Source organism: Pipistrellus kuhlii, unplaced genomic scaffold (assembly GCF_014108245.1).
Source record: "Pipistrellus kuhlii isolate mPipKuh1 unplaced genomic scaffold, mPipKuh1.p scaffold_m20_p_8, whole genome shotgun sequence".
Lineage (NCBI taxonomy): Eukaryota > Metazoa > Chordata > Mammalia > Chiroptera > Vespertilionidae > Pipistrellus > Pipistrellus kuhlii.
Window position 1 is genome coordinate 27,376,685 of NW_023425584.1, and position 13,247 is coordinate 27,389,931.

General features: G+C 42.2%; 1 protein-coding gene across 14 annotated transcripts in view; it reads left to right on the plus strand.

The window, feature by feature from the left end:
* Positions 1 to 646: 646 nt before the first annotated feature.
* FAM13B (family with sequence similarity 13 member B) overlaps positions 647 to 13,247 on the plus strand; it is a 58,808-nt gene continuing 46,207 nt past the window's right edge. For all 14 annotated transcript variants that reach the window (XM_036423280.2, XM_036423284.2, XM_036423287.2 and 11 more), the window contains exons 1-2: positions 647 to 786; positions 11,591 to 11,757. The gene's annotated coding sequence lies outside the window, so the exon portion shown is untranslated. The remainder of the gene's footprint in view (positions 787 to 11,590; positions 11,758 to 13,247) is intronic.

A 13,247-nucleotide genomic window follows, 5' to 3' on the forward strand; every position in this document is an offset into this window, starting at 1 on the left:
CATGGTCGCCGACCTAACCCCCCGGGTTCTGGGAACCGGGACGTGAGTCACCGCCTCCGTCCGCCAGGCGGTTTTCGGTGACGGGCTCGGCGCTCCTCACGTGGACAAGGGCACCCAGGTCATTCCGGCCTGTGCAGGGGGGCACGACCCTCTCCGCAGAAACCGGGCGCGACCTCGGTCTTCCGGACGACCGGTCCTTTATCCTTCCTACAGCCCCTCCCCAGACCGAGGAGCCCCAGACACCGCCCGCAGGCCCGCGCCCCGCTGCTCGCACCCGAATCCGGGGCCTGAATTCGGGAGAAGCAACGCGTTTTTAAAGCCCGCAGACTGCAAGCCTGCGGCTGGAGGCCAGGGTATCCCCGCCCTCCAGGCGCGCTCGCCAGCGCCCCCCACTTCCGCCCCTCCCGCGGGCCGCCCCGCCCCGCCCCGCCCCGCGCGTACGTCACATCCGGCCCGGCCGCTGCCCGCCCTCCGCCCTCAGCTCTCCTCCGCTTGCCGTTAGGGCGGCTCTGCGCCTCCGCTGCCGCCTCCGCCGCCGCCGCCGCCGCCCCCGCCCTTCTCCCGCGTCTCCGCCACCGCCACCGCCACCGCCGGGGACATCCGGGGGTCGCTTATCGGGCTGGCCCGGTGCCTCAGCCGCCGCTTTAGGCCCTCCACAGCGGCCGTCTTCGGGAGAGGCACGCCGGCCGCGGACTCGCTCGAGGCCTCCGTTCTCGTCCTCCTCCCGTCCCCGCGGGTCCTGGACAAGCGGCCGCGGCCGGGGAACGGGGCGTCGCGGTTCCAACGGTAAGCGAACGGGCGGGTGCCCTGTCTGCGCATGCGCCGGGCCTCCGGTCACCGCGGCTCACTCCCCCCCAAACCCCCCCTCCCGGCCGCCCACCCGCGCTAGTCCCACCCGCGCGGGCTCCGGGGCGGTGCAGGTCGGGGTGCTGGAGCCCCTGGGCAGTTCCTGCAGGTGGGGCATTTCGTGGAGAGGCCCCCCCCCCCGCCCCGCTTTCTCCTCGAGGGAAAGCCGGGGAAGTCGTGCCCCCGGCAGTGGGTGTGTACCGGGCAGCCCTCGTTCGGTCTTCAGCCGCTGCAGTGCGCGCGAGCGGTGTGCCCGCCTCGCCTTCCAGCTCCTCCGAGATAGGAGAGGGCCCCGCGGCCCACATCGGTGTGCTGGCCCCTCCTGCCCGCCGGCCCTGAGCCGCCCTCGGCCCACTTCCTCTACGCCGGGCAGCGAAGTTGATGCAGAAAAGAGTGTGTGGCTCATTCCTGGCTCAACTGCGCCCCTTATAAAGATCACGTGAGATGAGCGATTGCTGACTTCCTTAAATCGCTCGGAGGCTATATGAGGCTATCGGCCCCCGCGGACTTGTGTAGAATGCGCCGTGCACAGGTCAGGCCAGCGGGGGCCTGGTTTCCAGACAAGGTTATAGAAAATTGAATCGGTTGGCACACTTGCCCAGTGGGAATTTGTGAACTTTTTGTTTGTTTGTTTGTTTTTAATCAGTTAAAAACAAAGTTGACTTTTAGAAAGTTGCAGAACTGCATTCGGTTCCCCATTAGGCCGTCTAATATTTTAAGGAAAACAAGAAGTCTCCATTAAAGTATTGGGTCCTTATTTTACTTTCAAGTTCTGATAATGTAGAAATGGCAACCGGAACCACAGTATTGCTGACTGTGAACATTAAATAATGGGATGCACTTAGTTTTAAAAAGGCAGACATGAAAGGATAGTTTTGAATTAAGTGACTTTCTGGGTTAATGTGAGGCTACTTTTCTCGTCATCTTTCCTTTTTGTTATCTTGCTGTACTTGATGGCCCGGGTTCTCACAGGTCTATGCATTTGGTACTTGTTGAATGGAATTGAATGAACTGGTCATCATTTGTTATATCCACTGGAGCCCCTTCTTCCTTAATCTGTGCTGCTTTTAAAACTGGGACAGAGCCCTGGCTGGGTAGTTGAGTTGGTTAGAGCCAGGTCCTGATACTCCCAAGGTTGCAGTTGGATCCCCTTGCAGGTTGAAGCCTGGTCTGGGCACATAAAAGAATTGATTAGTGAATGTGTAAATAAGTGGAACAACAAATCGATGTGTCTCTCTGTCTCTGTCTCTCTCTGTCTCTGTCTGTCTCTCTCTCTCTCTCTGTCTCTCTCTCTCTCAACAACAAATAAAATAAATGCCCCTACCCCTATAAACTGGGTATTTTCTCCAATTTACTTGTGTCACTAATTAGGGATCTGTGACAGTTTCAGTCCTTGGGAAGATGGTAGGAAGGCATAACACAGTGTCATAAAATTCTTCATTGGGTGAAGTAAATTTTCTTTTCTTTTTTTACTTTTATTTTTAATATTTTTTATTGATTTTTTTACAGAGAGGAAGAGAGAGGGGTGGAGAGTTAGAAACATCGATGAGAGAGAATCATCGATCAGCTGCCTCTTGCCCACCTTCTACTGGGGATGTGCCCGCAACCAAGGTACATGCCCTTGACCAGAATCGAATCTGGGACCCTTGAGTCTGCAGGCTGATGCTCTATCCACTGAGCCAAACCGGTTTCGGCGTAAATTTTTATTTTATTTTGTTAGAATGCCATTGTTTTAGGACAGAGAAAATGGTGGAAATGTTTTTCTCCAATAAAATGACTACTTTGGTCATTTATGAATAATCTTTGTCTGTATGGCTTCCCTCTTTATTGTCCACTAACTTCAGTATTGGAGAAATAGTATAAATTGCTATAGCTATACTTTTTTGAACTCAAAGTTCACAATCTAGTGGAGAAGACAGATATACAAATAAGTGTAATATTTTTTTGTTCATATTCCAGCTTCCTTCCTTTTCCCCAGAGCAGGTTTTATACATCTGTGCAAAAAGAGAAATGTTCTGATTTCAAGGGATTCATTTGGCTAGAACAAATTGTTCAATTACCCTTAATATCCCTTATAAAATGAAGTTCATTGTAGTTTTGTATTAGTGAGCTATAAGAAATGATAAACTGGTCCCTTAAGACATTACTCATTGGGCTAAGCCAGTGATCGGCAAACTCATTAGTCAATAGAGCCAAATATCAATAGTACAACGATTAAAATTTCTTTTAGGAGCCAAAAATTTTAAACTTAAACTTCTTCTAACGCTACTTCTTCATAATAAACTCGCCCAGGCCATGGTATTTTGTGGAAGAGCCACACTCAAGGGGCCAAAGAGCTGCATGTGGCTCGAGAGCCGCAGTTTGCTGACCATGGGGCTAAGTGGGCCCTTGATGTGCATGATTTCAATGGAGAAGAGGTGAAAGGTTACTAGAATAGAGGAGTCTTGAAGAGTACATTTGTAAAAAGTACGATTATGCACACACATAACATAATAATGTGTTCTCTATTATGCATATACAATAAAATCGTGTACTTTAAAAAAAGGAACCTCGTTTTGCTAATACCTAGTGGGAAGAGCTAATTTAGCAGATATTCACTTTGACTTAATAGAAAATAATGCTAAATTAGCAGACCAGTGATATTAAGTGGTGAAAGGGAATCTTTTGGGGGCCATCTAGCCATAGAACATTATAGGTTTGACAAGCATTTAAAGTGTCACCTTTCTTTATGCTTGCATAAGTAAGAGTAAACTTTTTCCTGTTTTTTATTTTGTTTTTTAATGTACTGATATGTGAACCATGTAGAACTCTAGATCTGACGGATATCTCAGGAGGTCATCCTTTGAGGAAATTTCTTTTATCTAATTTTGGAGGCTAACCCCAGGTACCACATGTTGTCCCTGGCTTTTTGAATCAGAATTATGGCTGGTTTCTAAGCAAATGTGAGTAAATATTTTGCCCTGTAATGATGCTTATATTAATGTTCTGGTTTTTGAAAGACTTTCATTAGAAAGATTTGCAGTTAGATCCAGTGGCACATTCTAGCATAACCATTTCAAATTTTGAAGTTTAGCCAAGTGATTTGAGACTTACAATACATGTAAAAGGGGACTAGTGCCTGCTTCTAGCATTCTTCTTCTTTTTTTTAACCTGTTTACTTGTCCTTTTAATCTTCATTGTTGAAAGTATTACATACATTGAATAGCCAGCATTATTTGCCTCTCACGTCTTCATTCAGCATATGTTAAAAAATTTAAATCATGTGTCAGGCATTGTGTGAGGGCTTTGGTGATACAAGGTGAAATGACATGGCTCCTGTCTTCTGTTGTGTGAGGTGACCGCTGAAAAGGTGAAAGAACTGTCTGTCCCAGGAAGTAAGGGAAGGTTTGACAGGAAGTTGGAGTTGAGACTTTAAAACAAAATTAATTTAGTTAAAAATATTTTTATTAATTTCAGAGAGGAAGGGAGAGGGAGGAGAGGTAGGAACATCAGTGTTGTGAGAGAATCATCGATTGGCTGACTCCTGCACGCCCCACACTGGGGGTAGAACCCACAACCCAGACATGTGCCCATGACCAGAATCGAACCTGGGACCCTTCAGTACTCGGGCTGAGGCCTGGAGTTGAGACTTTTGAAGATCAGTGTAAGTTTGTTGAACAAGATGGGGTTGGTCATGATGTTGAGTTAGGGTTCCAAGTACAGAAAACAGTATGTGCAAAACCTGTCTGAGCTTCAACTAGTTAAGTATTTATTGTTGAAGAGTCCATTCAGGTGGAGGAATAGCAGGAAAGGAAATTTTACTGGTAGATGACATACTTATAGACCATGCAATGGAGTTTATAGTTTATCCTGTATGCCAGAGGTTCTTAAAATTTTATATGTATTACAGTCACCTGAATGCTTGTGGTTTTGCATTCTATAAAGGGTGGGACAAAAGTAGGTTTATATTATTATTGTATTATTCTCACATAAAGAATAATACAACAGTTAATAAATAATAATCCAAGAATAAACTGTTTACTGTATTCACAATTGTAAACTTACTTTGAATAAACCCCTCTCCAATCCCAGATGAAGTTGGAGAACCAGTGCTCTGGGTCGCTGACGTCAAAAGTGAGGTACTGGCACTTTGGATAGGCAGATGACCTATTGAGAGAGAGAGAGGGGGGGGGGGGAGAGGGAGAGAGGGAGAGAGAGAGAGAGAGAGAGAGAGAGAGAGAGAGAGAGAGAGAGTGTGTGTGTGTGTGTGTGTGAGAGAGAGAGAGAGAGAGAGAGAGAGAATTGAAATTTATGTTTCTGTTTGTTTTTAATGTAAAAGTACTGCAGGAGGCAGTCCATCAGTGACTCTTATCATTGATGTTTCTATCTCTCCCTCTTCCTTCCTCTGAAATCAATAAAAATGTATTAAAAAGATAGTATGTTTAAGTGAAAAAATCCTCAGGCATAGGATTTGCAAGAAATCTTTATACTTCCTTTTTTCTTTTTAGGCAAAGGCATTCCTAAACTTTTGAGTGTTAGAGCTCTCTTTAATTTAAAAACATTCTACTAATGAATTCTTACTTATACTTTGATAAATTACTTAAAAGTCAAGTCAATATGAGTCTTAATAATAATTTAAATGACTTGTGTTTTCCTAACCCAATAGCATCTATGAACACTTGACAGATCAGTTTATGTGCTGTTGAGATGTGTTCAACCTTTCTGTTTGCTTGGTGTACTGTTAAGGATCTCAGACAAATTAATGCCTTGACAATTTCTCAGGCCAGGAAGGAACCACCGACTTAGCATATTGGTAACTTTTGAAGTACCATCCTTATTCAGTTAGAATGAAAGAGGTGCCTTTTCATTTGCTTTGGCGCATTGTTCAGAGGGTACCAGTGAAAAGCTGAATGTATGGAGCAGGGGTAAATTTATTTTCCTTAAGCTTTGGTTCACTGATTTATAGTTAGACACAGCACTTGTCTACAAATTTAAATCTCTGTTCCCACAGCTCACCATCTTCGAGACCTAGTTCCCTCTTGGCTCTTCTCTCTTTGTATGTTAGTGATAAGAGTTTTTTTGGGGGTCATCTTTAGCAATTTTGAGGTAGCTCTTTTAAACTTCTATATGTAAATTGTATCCTATTTTGTCAAAAGCATTTTGGACAAAGCAATTTGTTTATTTCTATTGAGTTTGAAGGTAGAACTTTTTCACATGAAAATGTCATTTATCTTGGCATATACTGTTCTTTTTTTTAAAATTGATGGACATTTATGTGAATAAATGGCCTCATTGAAGGAGACAAACTATTCCATCTTTAAAATATATATATATATATATATATATATATATATATATATATATATATATTATTGATTTTTATTTTATTTTTTTTTACAGAGAGGAAGGGAGAGGGTTAGAGAATTAGAAACATAAATGAGAGAGAAACATTGATCAGCTGCGTCCTGCACACCTCCTACTGGAGATGTGACCACAACAACCAAGGCACATGCCCTAACTGGAATCGAACCTGGGACCCTTCAGTCCGCAGGCTGATGCTCTATCCCCTGAGCCAAATAGGTTAGGGCGGCAGATACTGACTGCTCTTATTATAGGTGGCTTTATGTATAAAATGATAATCGACTGTTTTTTTCTTGCTGCTTTTAAGATTCTCTTTTTGTCTTTTGCCCTTGGCATTTTAATTACCGGTATGATGTGTCTTGGTATGGTCCTCTGTGCTTCCTGGACTTGTAAGTCTATTTCTTTCACCAGACGGGGGAAGTTTTCTGTCATTATTTCTTCAATAGGTTTTCAGTATCTTGTTCTCTCTCTGCTTCTGGTACCCCCATAATTCTGATGTTGGTTCATTTGAAGTTGTCCCAAAGACTCCTTACACTATCTTCAACTTTTTGGATTCTTTTTTCTGGTTGGGTGTTTTTTTGCTTCTTCATATTTTAAATCTTTGACTTGATTCTTACGATCCTCTAATCTGCTGTTGGATCTCTGTATATTATTCTTTATTTCAGTCAGTGTATGTTTAATTTCTAGTTGGTCCTTTTTCATATCCTCGAAGGTCTCGCTAAATTTATTGGTGATTTCTAGAAAATTCTTGAAAAACCTTATAACCATGGTTTTGAACTCTATATCCAGTAGTTTGCTTTCCTCCATTTCTTCCGTGACCTGTTTGTCTCTACATTTTGGCTGCTTCCCTGTGTTGATAGAGTGGCTTTGTGTGCTAGGTGTCCTATATGGGCCAGTGGCTCAGCCTTTCCAGTTACCTGAGGTGGACACTCTTGGTGCACCCCTTTGTGGTCTGTGTGCACAGTCTTGTTGTAGTTAAGCCTTGATTGTTATTGGTATCACAGGGAGGAATTGACCTCCAGGCCAGTTGGCTGTGAGAATCAGATGTGTTTATGATGGGAGAACTTCTGTGCTGGAGACACCCTCATGGGGCAAGACTTGCTTCAGTGGAGCTTTGGTGCTCACTGAGTCTGCCCCCTGAGTGTGTCACTTATGGATCTGAGGAGTTGTAATCTGGATGGTCCCACTCTGACTATTGGGTAACTGGCTCTTGGATCTCTAAGGAAGTGCTAATTTAGCCTCTGCCTGAGGCCACCCAACAGGAGCTACAGAGAGATCTGTAGATTCCTTTTTGTTTGGGATTTGGAGGTGCCCTGATGAGGCCCAGCTGTGAAGCAGTGCAAGCTGCTGTGGGGCCTTGGGCCTTCTTTTGGATGTTCTGGGTCTCTCTGACCCACCTGCAGTTTGTTGGGTAATTTCAGGTTGTAAAGGGCCAAGACATTCATATGCAAAAGCCTCTGCACACAGCTTGGGTAGGAAGGGATCTCAGGGAATCCACAGGTGGAGCAAACATCAATAGCTGATCCTCAGCCCTGCCCTAGGAGTCCCTGGGTCTCAGTGTCCCTTGATAATCGCAGCAGACACCTCTGAGAGAAAGCTGCCCTAGAGTTTCGCCTGCTGCCAGACAGTCCAGTTTCTCCTCGTCTGAGTTTGAGTCTGAGTCTCCAGAGTCTCACTTGGAACTGGAGTTCAGAGCAGTCTGGAGCTTGTGTCTCTCTTCGATTGAGAAAGACAACTGTGTACTCAGTTGCTAGCCCTCTCCTGTGTGTGCGTGGGCCTCTGTACCTCTGCAGTTTACTTCCATACCTTCTCCCAGTCTCAATGTGCTTTTCTCTTTCCTTCTAATTGTAGAATTTCCACTCAGCTAGCCTTCCTGTGATTCTGGATGAAGTCCGTTTTGTCTTTTAGTTGTAGTTTTGAAGTGGTGGTGTGAGGCAACAAGTTCAAGTGTTTACTTATGCCGGCATCTTGGTTTCTCCAGAATTTAATTTTTTTCCTCCTTTTTTGTGTGTGTCTTGTCATCTTATAAGGACACCAGTCATTGGATATAGGATTCACCCCAAAACTATGATGATTTCATTTTTGAGATAATTAATTACGTATATAAAGATCCTATTTCCAGCCGAAACCGGTTTGGCTCAGTGGATAGAGCATTGGCCTGCAGACTCAAGGGTCCCGGGTTTGATTCCGGTCAAGGGCATGTACCTTGGTTGCAGGCACATCCCCAGTAGGGGTGGCTGATTGATGTTTCTGACTTTCTATCCTCTCCCTTCCTCTCTGTAAAAAATCAATAAAATATATTAAAAAAAAAAAAAAAAAAGAGATCCTATTTCCAAATAGTCACATTTGAGGTTCTAGGTAGACATGAGATTTTTGGGGCCACTATTCAACTCACTACAGATGTGGAATGAATATTTACATGATTTAAGTTCTGTAAAGGGGACTGGAACAGGACTAAGTAATGTAAAAAACTATTTTGTAGTTGAAGAAATATTTTGGGCCACTGCAGTCTGAATGCCCTCAATAGTGTGCTCTATATAAAGGTCTCAAGTGACTAATCATTGACTAGTAGGGCTTGTCACTAATGGCACTCATTAAATTACCTTTCAGCAAGCTAGGATAAGTGATCTCCTAAAATGTATGTAATGTTTTGTGGCCAGTTTGAGTGATAAAATGTGAGATTCTATGGTACTTTAACTTGTATAGTGATTAAGAACAAGGATTTTAAGAGCCAGACTTTGAACCCAGTTCAAACTGTCTGGGTTCAAATTCTGCCTCTGACCCTTAACAGTTGGGATTACTGTGGGTAAATTGATAAATCTCTAAGCAATGTCTCATTAAAATAAGGGTTAAAAGAATAATACCCGATTAATACATGTAAAGTGCATGAGCTGTGTGATACATGTAAAGGGCATGAACTGTGTGGCACACAGGAACTGCTCTTTTAATATTAGCTACTTAATGTTTTCATCTTCATTGTCAATGCTCTTCAGGAGAAAAACTCAATGGCTGAAAAATTTCTGCTTTTGTTTTTCTTGTAGTAAGGATCTTTTTAATGATGAATTCATAGATTCCTACCCAGTGTCACCTTAGGAAAAATGCTTTTCAGATTGTCTAGTTAGAGGCTGGGAGTAGTAGAGAACACAGGATGAGATAACTGGTTCCTGATTTCACTAAGGACACTAAATGAGTAGCCATTTTAGTGATTATATGTAATTTGCTTCTGACACACTCTTCTAATGAGTCTTCATTTATTGTACATCAAGCAAATCCCCCTTTTCTTTGTGTTATGATGGCATCAAGCTGAATTGTAAGTTCATTAAACAGCTTGTCCCTGAAGTTAACTTCTTTAAAGGATCTTCAATATAATTGACCCTCTCTATCTGTGGGTTCCTCATTCATGCATTCAATCCAGATGTGAATGGAAAGTATTTAGGAGAAAAAAACCTTTTTTGTTGCTGCCATGTACTATTATATATATTATAGTTAGGCTTATGATGGTTGGTACTGAATATGTACAGGCTGTTTTCCTTGTCATTATTCCCTAAACAATCCTATGTAATAAAAGGCCAGCAAACCATAAGCGTAACGACCAGAACGACCATGTGACCAGTCTCCATGAGGTACATTGACCATCTCTTGGTCCCTCCCCTCTGGCCTGCAGCCTCCGATCGCAGCTTGTGTGGCCTCTTCTAGATGGCCCGGGCTGCAGTCACTGGGACCACAGGGGCTGGTCAGGCTCCCCATGGGTTTGCGCAGGAACCAGAGCCCGAGGCCCACTGGGGGAGTGTGTGCTGCCTGCCCGTTTACGTGCAACACCACTGGGAGGCCCAGAGGCCCACGTTGTGCCCTGGCCCGCGGCATCTGGTAGTACTTACTGCTTCTCTGTGTGGGCGCTTGGACTCAGGCAGAGGGGGGCGTGTGGGGTTCAGTGGTCCAGGTGCTCCCCAGGGCCCAGAAGTCAACTGGGACCTGCCCTTCCACATCAGACACTTGTGCTTTGATCACTAGCCAGGCCTAGGGTCTGCATCTGTGCACGAACTTCGTGTACCAGGCCTCTTGTTTTATATATGGGACTTGAGCATCTTCAGATTTCCTATCTGAGGAGGAATAACAAATTCCCTGTAGATATTGAGGGAGGGATGATTGTAACTTTGAAGTTGTTTACTCAGATGAATAGACTACACATTTTAGCAGGCATTTCAGGGTGTTTTGGAAGTAATCATCTACTAAAGATTAGTTGTGAGCCTGGCTGGTGTTGCTCAGTGGTTGAGCGTTGACTTATGAACTATGAAGTCATGGTTTGATCCACAGTCGGGGCATATGCCCAGATTTCAGGCTTGATCCCCAGTGTGGGATGTGTAGGAGGAGGCAGCCAGTTTATGATTCTCCCCCATCAATGTTTCTATCATTCCTCCTCCTTTCCTCTCTGAAATAAAAATACATATAAAAAAAAGATTTGTTGTGGGAATGTGGTTTTCCTTCCCCTCGAAACTGCACTAAATGATAATACTCTTCTGCTTTTCTGCTTACCTGAACCCTGAACGTTTCTTAAGCAGAATGCTTCAGTGTAGTTTACTGAGCTTATTAAAAGATTTTAAAATAGATTACGAGGATTCACAGGTGATTAAACATTGCTAAACAGGTTTTTCCCTTCTTCCTCTCTCTCTCCAGCCTATTTTATAGTCTTTTAATATTATTCAAAGAAGAGAATGGAAACTGATTCTGTATTACATGCATGCATTATCTCAGTTAAACTTAACAAGTGTGTAGTGTTATATAAGGAAACCCAGGCTTAGGGACATGGAAGTAGTTCAGGGTCACATCTACAGAATGGTGGAGTTGATATTTGACTGCATGCCCTTCTGGTTCTATTAATTGCTCTTGTCTAACATGCGCTATTACCTCTCCAAATCAGAAAGCTGAAGTAACTAGTTCTTGCTAACAAAATGTTGTATACAAAGAAAAGAATAAAGTAAGAAAGTGAAGTTTCAAGCTTAAAATTATCTTTCATTCTTTGATCTGAAAGTGTTTCCATGTTTTGTTCTGAGTATATATGGATGGAATGGAACTGGGTGGGGTGTCTATGCAAATGTGGGTCCAGTGAGGAAAATGAATTATTTGAACAGTATAATCTCTGAAAATGTGTGCTGCCAAAGATTCTCCTGTGCAGTTCCTTTATTTTTAGCAGAAACATTCTTACCCTGGTTAGCTATCATACTTTTAAACTTTGTGCAAGATTTTGCCTCTAAATAGGTCACAGATACATTTCTTAGGCAGAAGAATGCCTTTCAGTATAATGAGTATAGGAACCTTCCTAAATGAACCTCACTTCTTATTCTAGTCTTTTCTCACAGTTAAAGATGTTATAGGAAATTAAAAGAATTGTTTTTTCTTCTTCTAGATTAATTGCTGAAGTACTGATCGAGTTCTGCGTTTCTTCAATGAGGAACTACAGGCTGATCTTCTGCCATAATCTCAAACAGCCATAAATGACAAAAGAATGCTTGCTCAGTGAGGGTAGCTGGTGCAGAATTCGTTTTTTAAACTTAGGTGTTTAAGTACTCAAAGGTAAGTTTTTCAAAATGGTAATCATCCCCAGAGATTTTGGAGTTTACTTATTATTACTGCTATTTGATGATTAATTTGAGGTTTTTGTAGTCATTAGCTCGTACCAGATATGTTGAAGAATGGATCTTATGTGTCTAAAACTATTTAAATTTACGGCCTTTTGCTGTTCCTAAGTTAATGTCTACTGTTCTTATATGTTGGATGGATTCATTTCCTAGTCATGTTGTGACACTTTCTTGATCCAGTGGGTACATCAGTAGGGTGTCCCCCCAAAAATGTATGTATACACTTTAAATAATTATAAAGGCAGTGTCTATTAAGTGACATTTTATTTTCAAAATTAAGCTATCAGCTGTTAAAGTGGGTATACATTTTGGAGGGACTCACTGTATATAAGGACTTGATTTTGGTAAAAACTTCAGAATATCCCTTGGCAGGTGTGGCTCAGTGATTGAGCATCGACCTATGAACCAGGAGGTCAAGGATCCTGCCCAGATTTCAGGCTCAATCCCCAGTAGGGGGTGTGCAGGAGCAGTGGATCAATGATTCTCTTTCATTATTGATGTTTCTATCTCTCTCTCCTTTCCTTTCTGAAATAAATTAAAAAAAAAATATATATATATATTTAAAAAATTCAGAGTATTGAACAGATTAAATTTTTTGCTTTGTTATCATTCTTTTGTAGTACAGAAGGAGTTGTTTCTCTGGGGTGATGAAAAAGCGCAGTTTGTATCATTTTGTTCATTATTAACTTTTGAAAAAGCTTTTTTTCCCTTCATTTTTTGTTGAACTTACTGGGTGATACTGGTTAACCAAAATGTACAGGTTTCAGATGCACAGTTCACAACACATCATCTGTACACTGTACTGTGTGTTCATTACCCCAAGTCAAGTCTCCATCACCACTTATCCCCCTTATTTCTTTTAAAAATACTCCTTTCCCACATATACAACAGTATATGTTTCTTTTAGAAAATGAACTTTTCTTGGGATTGGTTTTTGATGTTTTAGATATTAGAAACATTTTTTTCCCTACTGCCTCTTTACTGATCACAATTACAAAGTTAAGACTAATCACTTAGTTTTTCTGTGCTGTGCAGATTTTTTTGAGTAATTATGAAACAGGATTGATAATATTTTCATTGAAGGTTGATGTCTAGAACTGAAAAATTTCCTGTGTTTATAAAGACATACTCTGTCATGTAGAAATAAGAACTGGTTAATCTTGTTTTTATTAGCCCATTACTTACAAAAGTGATTTTTGTAAAAGAATCACTTGTAAAAGTGATTCTCTTATATTTGGGTGCTTATGAATGAATCGATTATATGAATTTCATATAAGAGAGTCCAGACATGATTGGATTTGGCTTCTTATCTGTGTCATTAATAAACTTGGTTAGTAAAGGCCATCTTTGAGCCAGATTTGCCCTTTAATTCTTCTTTAGGACATTAATGTCCTTTGCTAAGTTTAATGACCAACTTTGCCATTG